This window comes from Ctenocephalides felis, unplaced genomic scaffold (genome assembly GCF_003426905.1).
Source record: "Ctenocephalides felis isolate EL2017-DRISC unplaced genomic scaffold, ASM342690v1 CF-g0.4_SCAFFOLD_03572, whole genome shotgun sequence".
NCBI classification, from domain to species: Eukaryota; Metazoa; Arthropoda; class Insecta; order Siphonaptera; family Pulicidae; genus Ctenocephalides; species Ctenocephalides felis.
In genome coordinates, this window is record NW_020539726.1 from 30359519 (window position 1) to 30378832 (window position 19314).

General features: G+C 27.9%; 1 long non-coding RNA gene across 1 annotated transcript in view; it reads left to right on the plus strand.

The window, feature by feature from the left end:
* The first annotated feature begins 11387 nt into the window (after positions 1 to 11387).
* The window catches only part of LOC113387970, a 121465-nt gene continuing 113538 nt past the window's right edge, over positions 11388 to 19314 (plus strand). The window contains exons 1-3 of the long non-coding RNA XR_003368172.1: positions 11388 to 11481; positions 11559 to 11611; positions 11818 to 11999. This is a non-coding gene — a long non-coding RNA (uncharacterized LOC113387970). The remainder of the gene's footprint in view (positions 11482 to 11558; positions 11612 to 11817; positions 12000 to 19314) is intronic.

Genomic DNA, 19314 nt, shown 5'->3' on the forward strand with positions numbered 1-19314 from the left:
AATTAAGTCTTAATTTTATATCACACCTAGAGAAAACACTATATAAACTGCTGCAGCATTTTTCATCCAGTAAAAATAGATATAAAAAACGATCAGCTGTTTTTATTCACTGAAAATAGTGAATTGTGTCAGTTCTAAAATACTTGTAGCTTCAAAAAACTTTATTAAGAATCACCCCGATATTCGAATATCTGTGAAAAATAACTGAATAAATTATCCGAATCATTTTAGTCTGAAATTTTCTTCGAAAACGTCAATAAACGAAAAATGATGAATTGTGCATTCCAAGGGCTGGGTGCAGATGGTCTTGAAAAAATATCAAAAAAGTGTTTTTATTAAGATTTTTTTTTATTTGAGATATTGAAATTTGGATTGAAGTTGGATTTTCTGGAGTTCTAAGTTATTAATAATTAGAGTCTCAGAAAAAAATCCACTGAGAAAAATAAATTTCTTATATATTCCATGCGGAATTTTTTATTTGTTACATAATTATTACATAAAAATTGAGTTTACATAAAAAAAATCAAGAAATGATAAACAAACAAACGTAATCAAATCCGGTTTCCTAAATAATAAATCAAAGTAAATAAAAGCACAAAATCCACGTGCATATAATAAAGTGTTATTAAAATAAATATACACCGATCAATCCATTTTCCAGCGATCATGTGTCAGAATAAACAGAAATATCAATAACACAGAAATCTTTGTCAAATATCATCAATCATCCTATAATATGTTTGATATGACATTGAATTAAGTGCTATTAGAAGCTAAGTGTTAGGAAAAATATTATAATATATCGGTAATTATAGGAAATTTATAAATATTTTATTACAAGTGAATTTTTGTTCAGAGCTTTTTATTTATATTAGAGTGATCCTTAATTTGGATATTTTCGATTTTTTGGCTCCCAGAGGATCAAATGCTTTCAAAATGATAAAAAAAAACTATCTTTAAAAGTTTTTGCCCTCAATATTAACTTTAAGTCAGTCCACACTTCGACCAAAGTTTTTTATGGAAATAACATGGGTAAAATTCAATTAGTTTTTAAGAATTTTATAACTTATAGATGAATCAAAATTCTGAGAATACCATTGCATTTGCTTATTTTGATCATAAACAAAAAATGCAACAAAATGTTGATATATTTTATAAAATGAGTATTTACTTAGGAAAAAAAACCAAGAAACTTTGGTTGGAGTGCGGACTACCCTAAAGTTAATATTAGGAGGTAAAACTTCCAGTTTTTTTATAAATTAATTAATTAAGTTAATATCAAGAGCCTAAAATCTTGGGACAATTGTGTCAGATATACGATTTCGTATCCAAACTTTGAATGAAAAAAATTATAAAAATTAACGACAATAACCAAAAAAATGGTCATGATTTCACCAAAGTTCTAGGTTGCACTTAAAAGCTCATAACGTTCAAATATTAACGTAAAGTATTTTTTCTTTTTTTTTCATGACTTGACGTTGAGTTCTGGGACACCATATATATATATACTAGATGACCCGTCAGACTTTGTCCTGTACCCACGCCTACGATTTAAGTTCAAAATTTATCAATATTCTATCCTATACTTTTTAATATTTTATTTAATTCAGAAAGAATAAATATAGTATTTACGGTAAAAGAACAATACCACCTTTATTATTTACAACCAATATAATTACTTCAATAATTTATATAATATATAATAGTCTATATTTTTTATAATTTCGTACGATATATTAATTGCTTTTTGCCAATTACAATTTCTAAATTACATATTCTTTAATAATAATTAAATAAACATTATGACCTTAGTTAAAATCTTAGGTGAATTAATTTGTAAAATCTAGTTTATATTTACTGGTACTGTTCAATCTAAGATCATGATGCAACAAATGAATTTTTGACACATGAAACAAAATTCTAAATCATTTTTTCAATAAGTATAAATATTTATTTATATTTAAATATCTTAATAGAGTAAATCAAAATACAACAAGCATAAGTTTAAAAAATAATGTATATGCAATATTGGACGTATTGTATTGATTATTAAACTAAATTATAGAATCATTTGCTAAACATGTATTATATATTATACTGTTTTAATTTCTGGCACATCTCAGCTAGTTTTCGGCAATAATATTGTAGATATTACATTTTTCTTATTCATAATTATGAACATGGATATTTTATACTAATATTGTCTAGGATCGCTTAAACTTAATTCAAATTTCAAGTGAATCGACATTTTTGGCAGATGAGAGTTCTCATGTATCAAAATGTTTTAAATGCCAAACAATGATATGTTGTTTTTTGAATTTATTTCAACAATATTACTACATTTTTATAATCACATACATTCTAAAAAAATCACTTAACAAACTTCAGAAAGATTTATCAAAATCTGAGTCATCGTTTAGGAGGAGTGTATTTACTATACTTATATATATATATATATATATATATATATATATATATTTGAATAGTCTTGAATTTGATGTTGATATATATGTTTAATTTGAGTTTAATATTCGGGCGTAACATCAATAAATATAGTATGAGTTTTTTTAAAAAAATTATTTATTTAAAATCCATACGTTTCGGCTAGCATCTTAGCTATCATTCAGTGGTAATCAAGTTAAAATTTTGTATCCTAATATAGCATATGAAACCATTATTAATCCATGGTATGAGTATGTGCATATTGATAAGATATGTACTTTTTAACACAAACATCACAAATGGTAAAACACACTAATAATCATGATAACTTGACAAGTTGTCGAAACTATGTATTTACTCTTCGGAGTTTAGGATAGAAAATTTTCTATCCTAATTATTCTTTCTATCATGATTATTAGTGTGTTTTACCATTTGTGATGTTTGTGTTAAAAAATACATATCTTATCAATATGCACATACTCATACCATGGATTAATAATGGTTTCATATGCTATATTAGGATACAAAATTTTAACTTGATTACTACTGAATGATGGCTAAGATGCTAGCCGAAACGTATGGATTTTAAATAAATAAATTTTTTAAAAAAACTCATACTATTTTTATTGATGTTACGCCCGAATATTAAACTCAAATTAAATATATATATAAATATATATATTCAAGGTTAAACCAAATACTTTCTCTAAATATTTCACCCACACAAAATCATAATATCAATAAATCCAAATCTGCCCTTTCAACTTTTACTCCAGATAGAATCATCTACATCAGACTCATTAACAACTCGTACCTTTGGTACAAAATTAAAGAGGGTAGTAACATGTTTACATCAAAACACGCGGAAAGATCCAGATATCTTTAGATCTCAAGTTCAAATGACAAGTTGTTCCTTCTTGATAGGCCAGATTAAATTTGATTTACTTGGTAATTAGATACGTACACTGGCAGACGAGAGTCTTTTGCCTATACAGCAAACTGCTCCAGATTGATGAAGATGTTCATTTTCAGGCGAAGGGTTGAGTTAGGTACGAGAAATTATGGATTTAGATCGAGAGTTGGTTATCTGATAAAGGATATTTAGGAAATCCAAATGTATAAATAATTTGATGAATGCTGCTTTGTCAAATTTTACCAATTTACATGTCTAGAAAATTATCCCTTCAAAATCATAACTAATCTTTACTACATTTTTGTGGCTCCTATAAAAATTGGTAATGATTTTAGTAAATGATTAAATTAAAAACGTTATCAACAATATTGTGAAATGTGGAAATAATTTTTTTTAGAACTTTTATATTGGAAGCAGAATGCTAAATTTTTTTCCTAACAATTCCTAAAAAAATAATTGTGTTTTTACAGTTTTTTTTTGTTGTTTGTGAGAGCAAAATGGATAATATTTTAATAAGGTACTAAAATAATTTAATTATGAAGAAAACGATAAATTTTTGAATAAATATATCATAATAAATGTTTTATACTAAGCAAATCTATTACAATAACTTTGTTTTTAAAATTTGCGAAATATTCAAAAAGACCCATTATAGGAACACACTAAGAAAATACAAAGTTTCTTAAAATTTAACATAATTTGGTTAGTTTTTTAGAATTTCAACAAAGATGCGAAATATAGATTTTTATATAATTTTTTTTTAAAAAAGACAAAAAATGTTTCAAAAAAGTACTATTGCAGATTATTAAAATAATGCTAAATTTTTCAATAATGGCCTAAACTATTGGTGCATGGCACCGTGCCTTCTAATCATTATAATTGCCAAAAAGGAAATTAAGGCAAATTGCTAGAACTTTCTATACCATAATTTAAGTTTGTTTGAACAATTTACATTTTTTTGAAAATTTTGTAAAAATTTTGTTGTTGAGAATTTTGGAAATGTTGCACTTTGTTAGAAATGCAGATTTTTTTACATTGTGAAGAAAATGCAATATTTTTATATTAAGATGCCTAAAAATCTAAATTTTCACTATGAAAGAATATAACTTTCTTAATGTTTTATACTATACGTGCTATATTTTAATATGAAATATAAATTATCACACAGAAGATATAACGATACTTTTATATTAAAAAGTAAATGCAAACAATTCAAATACCAATAAATTCTAAAAAATGATTAAAATTTACTCAACGTTTACAAGTTATATTTATTGTATAGTATAGTTTTTATTTTTATCAAATTTTATTTAAAAAATAACTTTTAAAAGCAAAATAAAAAATAATTTACTGATAGAAAATTTATTACAAAAAGTACAAGTAAAAAAGTACAAGAAAATATAATTATAATATCAATACTTTTCTAAGTTTCTGAAAAAAAATTATTTGAAATTTGTAATAATGTTACTTGATGTTTTTTGAAATTTGTAACAAAAATTACAAACACTAATAAAAAACCTAACCTTATATATATATATATATAACTTAACTAAACCCAAGTTATTCTAAAATACTATTTTTCCGATTACTATTGTTTCTTCTTATGAGAAGTTTATGAAAAGTGATTAAATTACCATAAATATTGCAAGATGAAATTTAGTAAGCATAAACAAGAGTTAAGTTTAAGAAAGATTCTGATATCATTTTAGTTATTTGTCAAGTTAAATATGTTAGAAAATATTTTATAATTTTATTGCTTTTTTAGAGTTTCATCAAAAATGTAAAATATAGAATTTGATAAAAAAAATTAAGAAAAGACAAAAAATGTTCTGAACTAAATCTTATATATGAAAATGTATCGCAAAATGTGTTGGTAAGCGCATAACTCAACAACGCCTGGACCAATTTGGCCAATTCTTTTTTTAAAATGTTCGTTGAAGTCCAATGATGGTTTTTACGGCGAGAAAAAACCAAATAATTGCCGGAAAAATCCTAAAAACAGCCCTTTTCTTTTTCTCATACTCATAATTTGAGCTTTATTGCTATTATATATAGTTCATATTAAAATACAAGCACTCACTGTATACTCCTTCTAAACGATTATGCAAATTTTTTTTCTGAAGTTTGTTAAGTAAATTTTTTAGGGTGTGTATGATTATAAAGTACTGGAATGTATGTGCATTATTGTAGAATTAAATGGAAAAAACGACATGTCATTGTTTGCATTGAAAACAAATAAAAACTATCATCTACAAAAATTTCAATTTACTTATGAACCTAGACAATATTAGAATATGTATAATAAATTTATGATTATGAATCATAATCATCAGCCGAAATGCGCCAAAAATTAAAATAATATAAAATACACTATATGTATGGCAGATTGAATGATACACATATATAAAATATGACAAATATGACAAATTAATTAACTTAACATATGAAATTAAGCATTAATCAGGGCCAGTCCTACCTTTAATGCGATGCATGCGAAAAATACGAGCGCACGCCTTAGGGGGCGCGAACACAAGATTCGGATATTACATTTTCTATATAGTTTTTTTTTCAATATATAATTTGTTTGCATTTTTTTCTAATCTTTCCACAATATTTTTAAAATTCACAACTTTATAACAACAAATGAGAAAGTGAAGATGAATACATACAATTCGGGTCTGACGATATCGATTATGAAAAGTTTAAGATGCAATTTTGGATATTTTAAATAATAAAAAAATAAATTAATTCAACCCAAAATGAAGTACCAGTGTTATGTTATGGTTATGGTTATGTTATACCGTTCAAAAGACTTCAATTTTCAATATCGTGTGGAAATTGAGACTCATCATTTTATTTAAAGCAGTTCTACATTTAAAATTCACTCATATTATAAATGTATATGCATTTTGGCATGAAGAGTAATTTAAAAAAGAAATTTTTATGTAAACGGTAAATATCAGTATATTATATTAAAAAATTGTAGACATGGATACAGGACAACGTCTGTAGGGTCATCTAGTTTATAATAAATATATTTAATTTCTTTATGTTATATTTACTAATTTCAACAAATTGCTATTGTTTAGATACTGTTTACCATAGTAAAACTTATTGACATAAAGCTCTTCAAGAAAAAATGTAAAAAATTATTTTAATGCTTCATTGCGATAAAAAAATTATAGTGGCTAGATTAAATTTAATTTAATTAGCCGATTAATTAAAATTGGCTTAAATTTATTATTCAACAGTACATTACAAAAAAACGGCTCGGTAGATTTTCACCTAAAACTAATCAGTATCATTCCCAATTAATACTTTCGAACGGTTTTTGATTTCTTAAAATCGATTCGGTAGTATGAACTTAAATGTTGACAAAAAGTTTAACACTTTTTTTCCAAATTACAAAAAAATGGCTCGGCTGATCGTCTCACAAAACTAACACACATTAGTTTTCATTTTCATATATTCAAAAAAAATTAATTAATAATGTAAATTATAATTTTCTTCGCCAGCTCTCTGTCTATGAATAATCAACGTTCAGATTTTCCATCATATCTCACAGTAGTGATTTGAATGTAAATATTGACATACTAATTAGGACAACTTTGTGAACGCGTTCGGCAAAATCTTTAGAATTTCCTCGAATATTAGATGAAGCCGATGATATGGCAGATTTATTATGGCATTCATGAGATGCTCCAAATAATATATAGGCCTTTATAATTATTTGTCAGATAAATGAGATGATCAGATTTGTAATCAAATTTAATTTGTATGAAATGCTGTAAATATATTTTCGGAAAATTAAATCAGATAAAACTCCGGATTGGATGAATATTATTAAAGCTTAAAATACGAAGCAAATGGTAACTAGTTGAAAGTGGCATTTTGCCTTAAGGCAAGTTGCATAAACTTCCCGATAGGTGTAATAATTGACTTAATTAGTCGAAATTGGGATTTAGGTATTTAGATAAAATTTTCAACTGTTTCTTACCACTTATATTTAGTTATTTATGATTTTCAACAAAATACCTATATGGCAAATAATTCTAAAATAAACCCACTTCTTACTAAATTTTATTATTTAAATTTTAATAACATTTTTTCCCTAATTTACCCAAAAATGTTCTTATTGTGGCAGGTGGCTTTGACGCGTTTTCCTCCCGGCGTCACCCGGAGTCCTTGCCGCTCCGGAGCCGGATTTTTGCTTTTCTTGGCAATCTCGGAGAGACAAAGGGTAAGTGCTGTTTAAATGATCTCCGGGTATCTTTTGTAGAAATCTCGAATGAACAGAGAAACGTTGACACCATTTCAGCAGATAAAATATAACGCCCATGATTCACAAAGCAAAGATTGTATTTTCACACTTGAATGAACTCTAGTTAATTGTAACTGTTTATCTTGGATGGAGGATGGAGGCATTTAGGAATTGAATTATGGGATGAGATTTATAAGAATTTATTTAATGTTTAAATATATATTTTTACGTATTAATTCAGTACCAGAGCATTTAATGTTATTATTAACTTCCTGTAAGGTAAGTTATCGTAATCGTCCAAAAATCGAAGTTGAAATTTTTTTCATATATTCACGTTTTGAAGGTTTTTGAACATTTTGGCATACCTCATAAAAAATGAATGTGTGTGTGTATGTATGAATGGATACAATTTTTCGTCCACGCTTTCGGGCGCATGGATCAACCGATTTGAATGGTTGAAAAAACACTCAATTCCTATTGATAGGGAGATATGCTGATTAGTTTTTCGCGAAGGCAGGTCCAGCCGTTTCGGAAATACGGAGCAAAGAGTGCTAAAAATACACACCGAGTTTTTGAGTGAACAGTGCATCCGATTTGAATGATAAGAAACTTTCTGCTTATTTTTTGTTTTGTATATCGCAAATAATTCAGATTTTAATTTCAATTCTGACCAAATTTCTACAGCTCAAATATATACTTCAAATAAATAATTATAACTTTGTTATTCAGTTTATATAATTCCTATAAATATTAAACAATGCTTTAGTATTTATAATAATCTATATGAAAACATTTAATATTTCCGGCAAATTTTTGTTACGGTACGGGAAGTTCCAGCAATTTGCCTTAAGGCACGATGCTATACACAACAATGGAAAAAAATTATTTTGAAATAACGAAAAAAAAAAAATGTTCTTTCCCAAAAGAATTGTTTCGTCAATACAAGTATAATTTTTTGAATAATTTAAATCGGAAGTTCTCTCAAAAACAGCCATTTTTTGGACCTTTAGGGGCCTCTAATCACGTGAGGTTTTTAGAGGAAGAGGGGCTTTGACAAAAAATTATGAAATATCACGTAGGGAAGAGAGGGGTATAGTAAGATATCACGTGTATTTATTTTTTGTTCCTTGAACTTTTCCAAACATATTAAAATGAAATAAAAATTTTACAATTTTTTCACGTAACTAAAACTACACATGATGTTTGGTGGAGGAGGCGGCGTAATATATATATATATATATATATATATATATATATATATATATATATATATGTATATATACTTTATTGCAGAATAAATATTTTTCATTTAATTGAAGGCAATGCAACAAAAAAAACATTATGCGGTTGTACAAAGCAATGGAACGCAGTTTTGTACAATATTTATGTTATTGACAGCTTTTAAATGTTATATTTTCCATCAGAATATAAATGAAAGCCATGAATTTTTATTAACAATAATAAATGGAATTTGTTGAAGTAAACTATTTTGTATCCAAATGGAATTGTCAGAAAGTTAGACCGATCAGAATTATTTCAAACGTCCCACACAAAAAGTAAATTTCTATAATATTTTTACCAAATATTAATAATATAGTTATTAATTATAAATATATAAATGCAATCGTAATCTATACATATGAATAAAATTGGATTGGAGTCTATTTGTAATACTGGAATAGCGTTTTGTTTTTAAACATACATGTGAATACAAATTAAATTGTGTATACACATCGTTTAAAATTTAAAATTGATATGTATTAACACTTTTGACTGTATGTATCTCTTTTTATTGCTTTTTAGGTCGTTCTTTTGTATAAACAAGTATCAAAATATTGACTTCAGAATATCAATCAAATTAAACATATATATTTCTTTCCAAAGGACTTCATATTGTATCGTAAAAATAATAATCACAACTTATTAATAATGTAATATTAATACAATAATTTGAATATAATTTTGTTAAATCATTATTAAAAATAAATGTTGTACTGTTTGGTAATGCATATATATTTGTACAAGATTTCTCTTTTTTTCTAGGTTTGTATTAATTTCTGTAGGTTAATTTATTGTAATCATCAAAAATTTGAAATTTTGACAATTTTTGCATTCTTCACGTTTTGAAGAATGCAAAAGGCTTACCTTAGAAAAAATGGATATTTGTGTGTATGTATGCTTAGATACAACTTTATATATATATATATATATATATATATATATATATATATATATAAACAACGTCATTGTACAATTTATAATCTCTTATGTGATTATTTTGATAATTTAATATAGAAAAACTAATTACTGTTAATATAAAATAACTACGTAACTATAACTATAATAATAATCATAACATGTATGATGAATAGTTAATTTCAAGTAATTTTGCATTTTTTAATAATGTCTTTTTAAACAAAAACACCTTAAGTGCAAATAATAGTAGTATCCTTCTACTATAGATTCCCATAAAATTTGTTGAAATATATGTAAAAAACAACATATTATTTGTTGTATATTTTAAATATTGTGTTAGGACCTCCACTTATGTGGAAATAGTTGCTAATAATTTTATCAAATTCCAAGTTACAAGAATCTTAATAATTTTGAAATTCATGTAATTTATTCATATTAATTTAAAATAGTTTTACATGGCCTCTCCTGAGGAGCAAATATTGGTTTTGTCCATCTACTCGAACGTTCTTTCAAATCTGAACACAAGTCTGCATAATTGTTAAATTCATTCAATTTTTCAAGGTCAATGTGTATGTCCTCCCCTTATCATAAATAATAGAATCGCCCACCTGGTTTTAATTCGTCCAATAGAATTCGTCCTAACATTTTTGCAAGTAGTAAGGTCTAAGCTGCAAGTGCACATTGTTGCACAATCGACTTCTCAATCGACTCGTATAGAAGAATTAGTATATTAAATAATACAATTGTGGAATAAATATTTAAAAAATAAATAAAACAATTAAAAGAAGATTATGGTGCTAAATTCAATTTTGTAATAAAATTATTGCAAATTATGTACCTCATATGGACAATGTTATAAATGAAGGTATTTTGAATGTAAATAAGTTTATATTAGTCACATTAGTCACATATCAATAGGCATTTAGTATGGCATTTAGCATTTTCTTGGCCTTTCTATATACATATAATATATTTTATAAAATGATTTTTTTAACTAATTTATTTATTTTCAGCAGAAATGCAATTCTGAGAACAGAGGTTCTTACAAGCATTACAAAAATAAAGTAAATAACTCATTAGAACAAAGGGTCAACTTCACAAATCGATATGTTTCGCCTGGAAAACCACAAATTTCATAACTGAGATACTAATTTTACTTGATTTTTGGAAATACAAGTCAGAAGAATGGATTTAAATAGAAATTTGCGTTGAAGATTTTTTAGTTGACACTAAATTTTTATTCATCCATCTTCATCCAGTCAAAAGATATAAGACTTTGAAAGACCAACCATTGAACTGGAGAAGCAGAAGAAAAAACAAATAGCTATGTGTTTTTTATTCATTGGTGACATTTTTGTTGATCAGAAAAACATTTTTATAAAAATCCATCCAAGTTTTATTAGTGAAAATCAGTACTTTCAAAAAGACAAATATTCGCTTGTGGTCAAATAATTTGCCCGGTGTCGACTCGAAGTGATTGTTTTTCTCGATTTTTGAGCTATTTTTTAATCCGAGTTTGTTTATCGTTTTTTTTGGTGCTTGTGTAGTGTTTTATAAAGGCCTTTGTAGTCTTTTAATGCAGTGATAGTGTCTTATTGCCGGTTCTTGGTTTCTGATTCCTGATTTCTGGTTCCTGGTTCCTGGTCAGCTCTCTTCTGGAAATCACGAGGTAATACACATATTTTTTAGCACAAATCGTAATTCCATATATTGAAAAATTGTTTAATTTTATTTTTTATTCTCCAGACAACAAATTGGTAATCGGGATGTTCCAGAAGAATCGGTGATTTTATACAAAGGTCAGTGAATTTTTATTCCTAGGCATGATTTCTAAGGGTACGGTCACACGTCTCGTTGTGCGTTTACAAAAAAAAAAAACCGAAAGCTAGTTTATAGCTAGGAAGTTGTTAAATAATTATATAATTAACTAATTATATAATTAATATTCTTTTAGTGTAGGTAAAATTGTGACCGTACCTCTTATTAATCTACAAATTTCTTTCAGTCTAATAAGACTTTTTAAAATAGAAGTGAGTGTAGTAGATAATAAAATTCGCGTAAAATTAATAAAACAATAGTGCCTATTAAATAAAATTGCATAATTTCGCGTAAAACAAAGTGTGTGTGAGGCGACGATTTGACTTTGTGCAATTTTGCGAAGAAATGCTGACATCCATGCAGCCTGAGGTAAGATCATGTACAAGCTTTTAAATAAGTGTATATGTACAAAATTTCAAATAAATGATTTTTTTATCTAAGAATTTATACGCATGATAATAATCGGCAAACATATTAAATTATAAATCGTAATCAATTTGAACCAAAACGCATTCAATTCATATTGATGGGATTTGAGTGATGATGAGTTTTTCGCAAAAACAGGCTCAGTTGTTTTTAAAGAAAATTCAAAATAATTTTTTTTTTTCAGAAATGTGAAATCTTCAAAGTTTTTTTTAAATTTTCTTTCAAATTTCAAATCCATTTTTTTCAAAGTTCTCCAAATGTTTTTTTAAAAATTATAATCTTTGGTGTGGAATGCCTTACGGCACCACTAGTTTTTCAATTATATTAGATTTATTTATTATTTTGTACAAATAAATTTCAAGTTTGTTTGCATATTTTGAAATAATATAAATACCGGTGATTGAGCAGTACTTATTGAAAATACCGAAATACCGGTATCATTTTTTTATCGATATTGAATTCTCGTGTGCTGTCTCTATAGCATTCAGAAAAAATACTAAATATTTGATTTTAAAAATATTTTTCAGAATGTATTCACATTTATTACCTTTTCGTAGGGTAAGTTATAGTAACTGACCAAAAATATATTTTTACGTTTACGTTTTAGTTGTTTCTGAACATTTTGGCATACCTTAGATAAAAATGAATGTGTGTGTATGTGTGTGTGTATTCAAAAAGCAATTGTTACCTGCTATTGGGAGTTAGTGCTGATTAGTTTTCGGATATGATAGTTCCAGACGTTTCGGAGATAAAGAGCAAAGAGTGCAGAAAATAGAAATCAAGTTTTTGAGAGAACGAAGCATCCGATTTGAAAGATCCAAAAAACATTTAATTAGTAATGATTTGGATTATTAGCTTTTGGCAAAGGCAGGCCCAGCTATTTTGAAGATACAGAGCTAAATGTCCAATAAAAGGCAGTGTTTGAGAGAACTAAGCGTCCGATTTACATGATTCAAAGTACTTTCTGCTTGTTTTAACAAAATAATTGATTTTGGAAAAAAAATTGTTGCAATTTTTCTTTCAATTTTTTTTTTCAGAAAAAAATTTTTTTGGTGAAAATAAATTAGATTTTATTTTTAATTCTGAATAAAGTTCTAATATACTCTAAATAAGTAATTTCAACTTTGCAATTCAGTTTATATAATTCACATAAATATTCGACGATGTTACAATATTTATAATAATTTATTTTTATTTATTTATATTTTAATTTATTTTTACATTATTTATAATAATTATCTGAAAACATTCAATATTCTTCGAACATTTCATTACAGTACGGGAAGTTCCAGCAATTTGCCTTAAGACACAATGCCATACGCCCCACTAGTTTTAATTTTACAATGAGTTTGAAGAAAAGTATTACAACTGAAAAGGACATTCACAAAAATGTTCTCAAGTTTTTAATGCATTATAGTTTATGAAGCAACTTGCCGCTTATTTAAATTCAAATACATATTAAAATTTCTTTACATCACAAAATTCCAAAAACAAAATGTTTGTACATACACCCAAGTTTTTATTCATCCCTTACCTCTTATGGAAAAACTTCTAGCAACTAATCAAATATACGACACATCAAATTCTCATTTTTGACAGACATCAGACACAAAACTTCTACACTCCCGGGAACAATATTTATTTCGCATTCACCGCATAATAACACGAGCTGCCCCTGTCCCGGGGGCACATATGTCAGAAAAAGGGGTTGCGATTCTGACGCGGGCGTTAAATGCATTATTAATATTCGATGTGCCCCCTTTGGAGGGAACAATGCTAACGCGATACGCCCCCTTTTCGCATTATCGTTTGTGCATCCCTTTTGGGAATAGTGGTAGTATTATTTATAGTCATGGGCCGCGGGCCAACCCTATTTAAGTTTGCGTTTCTTTTACACGGGTTAAAGATGGCTCTTATTTTTTCCGAGAGATTTTGGATGTGATGATTTGGGGTGGAAGAGTGTGATAAATTGTGAGTTGTGATAATGAATCTTAAACTGTTATTTATTGCATTTTTGAAGGATTGTGACACAAAATCCTATATCGAGATTGTTACATAATAATAAAAATACTTTAGAAACTTACTGTAGTGTTAGTTATAGTAATTGCAAAATATGGAAAATATTTTTTTTATAGATCTTTACGTTTCAGAGGTTTCTGAAAATTTGTGCATAACTTAGAAAAAAATGTATGTATGTATGTGTGTATGTGTGTGTGTGTGTGCGTGTGTGCATATGCGTGTGCGTATACAAATTTTTGTCGACGCTTCTAGGAACACGGTTCCACCGATTTGAATAATTCAAAAAACATTCGATTTGTATCGATAAGGACACATGCTGATTAGATTTTGGCAAAAGCAGGTCTAGCCGTTCCGAAGATATGGGGCAAAAAGTGCCAAAAACGGTAACTCAGTTTTTAAGGGAACCGAGCGTCCGATTTGAATAATTCAAAAAACATTTTATTTGTATTTACAAACTGACATTTTTGAGAAGGCTGATTAAGCTGTTTCGGAGCTCCATTAAAAAAAGTAAAAAAAATGTCATTTGGCGGACAAAAATAATTATTAGACATATGCACATCAAATTATCAGATAATTTATAGGGATTTTATTAAAAAGTATAAATTTTGTATTCGTTTCTGTGGGTTTTGTACCAATGCCTATGCGTTAGACTGCGATGCGACGCTCACGCGCTTCGATATTTCTTCTAAAACAGCCGCGCAGCACGATTGCTTTGATGAAAAGTTCAAACTTTTCAGAAAAATTCTAAGTATAAAAAATTTCTAAAATCTAAAACAAATTTAGTTTTTAAAAAAGTTTTTTTTTTTTTCTAAAATTTCAAAATTCTCATAAATCTCAATTTTTTCAAAGTTTCCAACCTTTCAAAGTTGAAGGTTGTTAAATCTTTTAATTTTTGGTACAATGAGTTCCAGCAACTTGCCTTAAGTCACGATGCCATGCAACACTAGTTAAATAACAAAATCGATTATGCAACTTGTCTTAAGATAAAATGTCACTTACAACTACTTATGTAAACGTCCCAGGCTCAAACTATTCTCATCTCTGAATATATTAGTATTTTCTCAAAAAATTAAATTTAAATAGCAAAAGGACACAGTTTTTTTGCACCTATCAATTTTGTAAATAAGACATTAAAGTCTTGATTAACAAAAATAAGTTATATCATGGTCTTATAGAACTTACTTTTAATTTAAAAAATACACCAAAGTTTGAAAAAATAAGTAATTTTTTTGACGTTTGTTAAAATTAAAATTAGACGATTTACTTGGTATAACGATAGAGTACTTGGTCTTAATGAACACACTAAACCATGAAAGTCCTACGAAAATTGGTTCAATTATAAAAATTATTGACTTTTAAAAATTTGCTCTTAGAAAATACTCCAAGTTAACGAGTTTGTTCGTTTTCAATTATGTGCTATTAATCCACTCGGAATACTTTAAATCACTCATAAATCAATTTATTTTTTATTGATCAAGTCGACATATCGAAAAGTTCATGTAACTTGTCTCAAGGCAAAATACCAATACCAACTAGTTCCATCTAAGTTTTAAGTGATCTACTCCATAAATACATAGAAATGAAGTAACACGTTGTAAATTATTTTGTTCTAATAATCCCTTATTAATCATGTATGTAACCTGAGAATGAAATCCCATCCAGCACAATTGGAAATCTCCTTCGTGCGCAATCTGGTGCCCTCTGCTAAATTGCGTAGGGGCAGTTAGTTAGTTAGTAATACTGATTCGGATAATTCTACATACAATGTATATGTATGTATATCAGTTACACGTGTGCAGTTCTAGGATTTCATATCTGATTGCCTAAATGATTGTCCTGTTGTATTATATTGCAGTCGGTCTTTGGGATATAAATGCTTTAGCCACGTGGCTTGAAAGGAGTGCATTTATAGATTTGTGATGTAATAGAGGTTTATATTAAATATATAGCAAATTATTTATCACTTATTTAGGGCGAGAAGAGATATTCACACTTTGTTCTATAAAATTATGCATAGCTAGGAGACAGTTTGGTTGATATTAGATATATGGACTGATTCTGCCTCATGACAGACCAATGTTATGGCAAGGCTATGACATGAAGAATTTTTCATACTAAATATTGACAAAAGGTATGTAATCAGGCGTATTTCTCAGGTTGTCAGATAGCAAACCTAATCTAGAATCCACACAAATGTCAAAAAAATCGATCTTAGATAACATGGTCTTTCTGACCCAGCTTAATAACATACAAGTGACGTTGCAGTTTATGTGTAAAACGCCTGAATGCACAGCAGATACATGATTTTTTGTCAATATTCAGTATGATTCAGTAGCTTAATGTATGGAAGTTTGGGCGTAACATGGCCTTGCCATACATTGGTCTGTTGTGCGGCAGAATCGGCCCATTAGTTTTCATTGGTTTTAGAACAATATAAAAATTGCTTTGGTGCGACTATCATTTTTTACCTTCCCGAAGGAGATGATTATATTTTTTCCAAAAATTCCCCATTTGCAGATTTTATATTTTTTCGAAGTTTCAAGCCATTCTGAATAGAATGAGACCAAATTTGGATAAATTATGTATGTGTGAGTGTATGTGTCCCGATTTTTGACTTCACGTGCCGTATTCTCAGAAATGGCTATATCAATTTCAAAAACCTAAAAACCATTTGATGTGTCTCGATATTAGCGTATGCACGACAATCAGCCAAGCCGTTTCTTTGTAATTGCAGAAAAGTGAAAATTTTCAGTCCTCGTTTTAGCAAAAAATTCTGTATCGATTTTAAAAATTCAAAAAACTATTTGAAAAATGTTATTTGGAAATCGTGCTGATTAGTTTCAGACGAAGATCAGCCGAGCTGTTGCCTATTAATTAACTGTTGAAAAAAGTGAAACTTCTTATGTTGGTAGATAACATGGTGCTAAAGAACAAACTAAAAAATTACAGCCCAATGGCAGGTCGTTTAATTTTAAAAATTCATCAAAGTTTAAAAATACATGACAGTCTAAATTTGTGCCAAAAGTCGCTTCTTAATTGCGTTGAGTCAAAATTTGGATTTCACAAATTTAAAAACCATTGGAATAAATTAGATAAGGATTTGCGTTTAGATTTGGCCAAGCTATCAGAAATGATTTTTGAATTAGCAATAAAAAGTGAGCCGTATACTACGATTTGCAATAGTAAATGTTACTATTGCAAATCGTTTAATTTAATTTTATTGAAAGAGAAAACTTTTGAGCCGATTCTGCCGCACAACAGACCAATGTTATGGCAAGGCCATGTTACGCTCCAACTTTTATACATTATGCTGCTAAATCATAATGAATATTGTCAAAATGTCACGTATTTGCTATGAGTCCAGGCGTTTTACACATAAACTGCAACGTCACTCGTATGTTATGAAGCTGAGTCAGAAAGACCCTGTTATTTAAGATCGTTTTTTTTGACATTTGTGCGGTATTTACGTTAGGTTTTCTATCTAACAATCTGAGAAAAACGCCTGACTGCATAGCAGCCACATGGCTTTTTTCATTATTTAGAACGAACTAGTATGGGAAGTCCTTCATAACATAGCCCTGCCATAACATTCATATGTTATGCGGCAGAGTTGGTCCATTTGTTTCCAAAATAAACATTCTACATTTTATTTAAAGCCAATTCTTACAAATTGAAATACAAAAGTTTATGCAACTCGCCTTGAGGCAAAATGCTACATTCAACTAGTTTCATAATTGCTTGAAAGCAATGACAAATTCATCAAGTATCATTCATATATTTGATATTTTAAATAAATTGAAATATACGGACGTGGTGATGAGGGTGTAGTATTTGTATAAAAATTTTAGCGTATGTTCTTATCAAATTCGGATTTCAGTCAATCCAAAAATTCAATTTACATAAAATCACTATTCTTAATCTATATTTCCATAATTCCTATTTTCCCCAGTCTTTTGATTTCACTATTGAAGTAGATAGGTAGGTTAGGTATATATGTGATTTGATACGTCCCGAGATATCTCGTTTCCAAATCCTTAATGCAAACAGTACACTCGCGTGCCTTTGTCAGCTTAGCTTGTTTTCTTCCGATGTTTGCCTTAGTTGTATTGTTATTATTATTATTATCATTACTATATGTGTCGTGTTGTCGTATTGTGTAGTTCAAAGGTCAAATATTGATTATCAAAACGAGAGCTCTTATTTACTTAGTTGGCGTATTTACACGGCGCATTACACGGAAAACGACATTCGACTTCTTGAGGATGTGCTTTTAGGCCAGATTGAGATGTAATGAGATTTGAAAAATTGATTTTTATGATACTCATTGATATTCCATATTTTTATAGTAAATCTAGCTATGAAATTCGCTTTAATGATGATTTTAAACAAGTGAATTTGGTTGTACTTTACAAATTTTAATTTGCCTCAATGGTGCCAGTAATATCAATTTTTCTACAAATTTTGTAGGAATATTTCATTGATAGAATTACTAAAAATCAATTTGCATTTTTGTTTATAATCCTCAATAGTTATTAATCTTTGTCCAAATTTTTAATCAAATTGATTTGAAAATGTTCACTGGCTATTACGACACATGAGTTAGTAAGAGGGTGAGAATTTAGGGTTGTGTGTGTATTATATTTAAACATAATAAAGAAATCAAACTAGTAGTCAAACTATCTCGTAACGTGATTTAAAAGGTTCAATAGCCCAGAGAAAAGATTTTGAATTTTTTTAGCTTCTTTGAAAATGTTGAGAACATTTGAAACATTTGAATATTGAAAAATGCCTTTTATCAAATACTGATTTTTGGTAACTATATATTTTTTTAGAAAATTTTGAAATATCTTGAAAGGTTTTATACTCATTCATATCGGATGATTTAAATTATAAACTAGGGTGAATGGCATCGTGCCTTAAGGCAAATTGCTGGAACTTCCAGTACCGTAACGGAATGTTCGAGGAATTTTAAATGTTTTCAAATAGATTATTATTAATATTGTAACATTGTCTAATATTTATAAGAATTATATAAACTGAATTGCAAAGTTGAAATTATTTGTTTAGAGTATATTAGAACTTTAATCAGAAAAAATTTGAAACATTTTTTTTCCAAAATCAAGCAGAAAGTTCTTGAACCATTTAAATCGAACGCTTAATTTTCTCAAAAACTGCCGTTTTTTGCACATTTAGCCGTATATCTCAAAATGGCTAGGGTTGCCTCTGCCAAAAACTAATA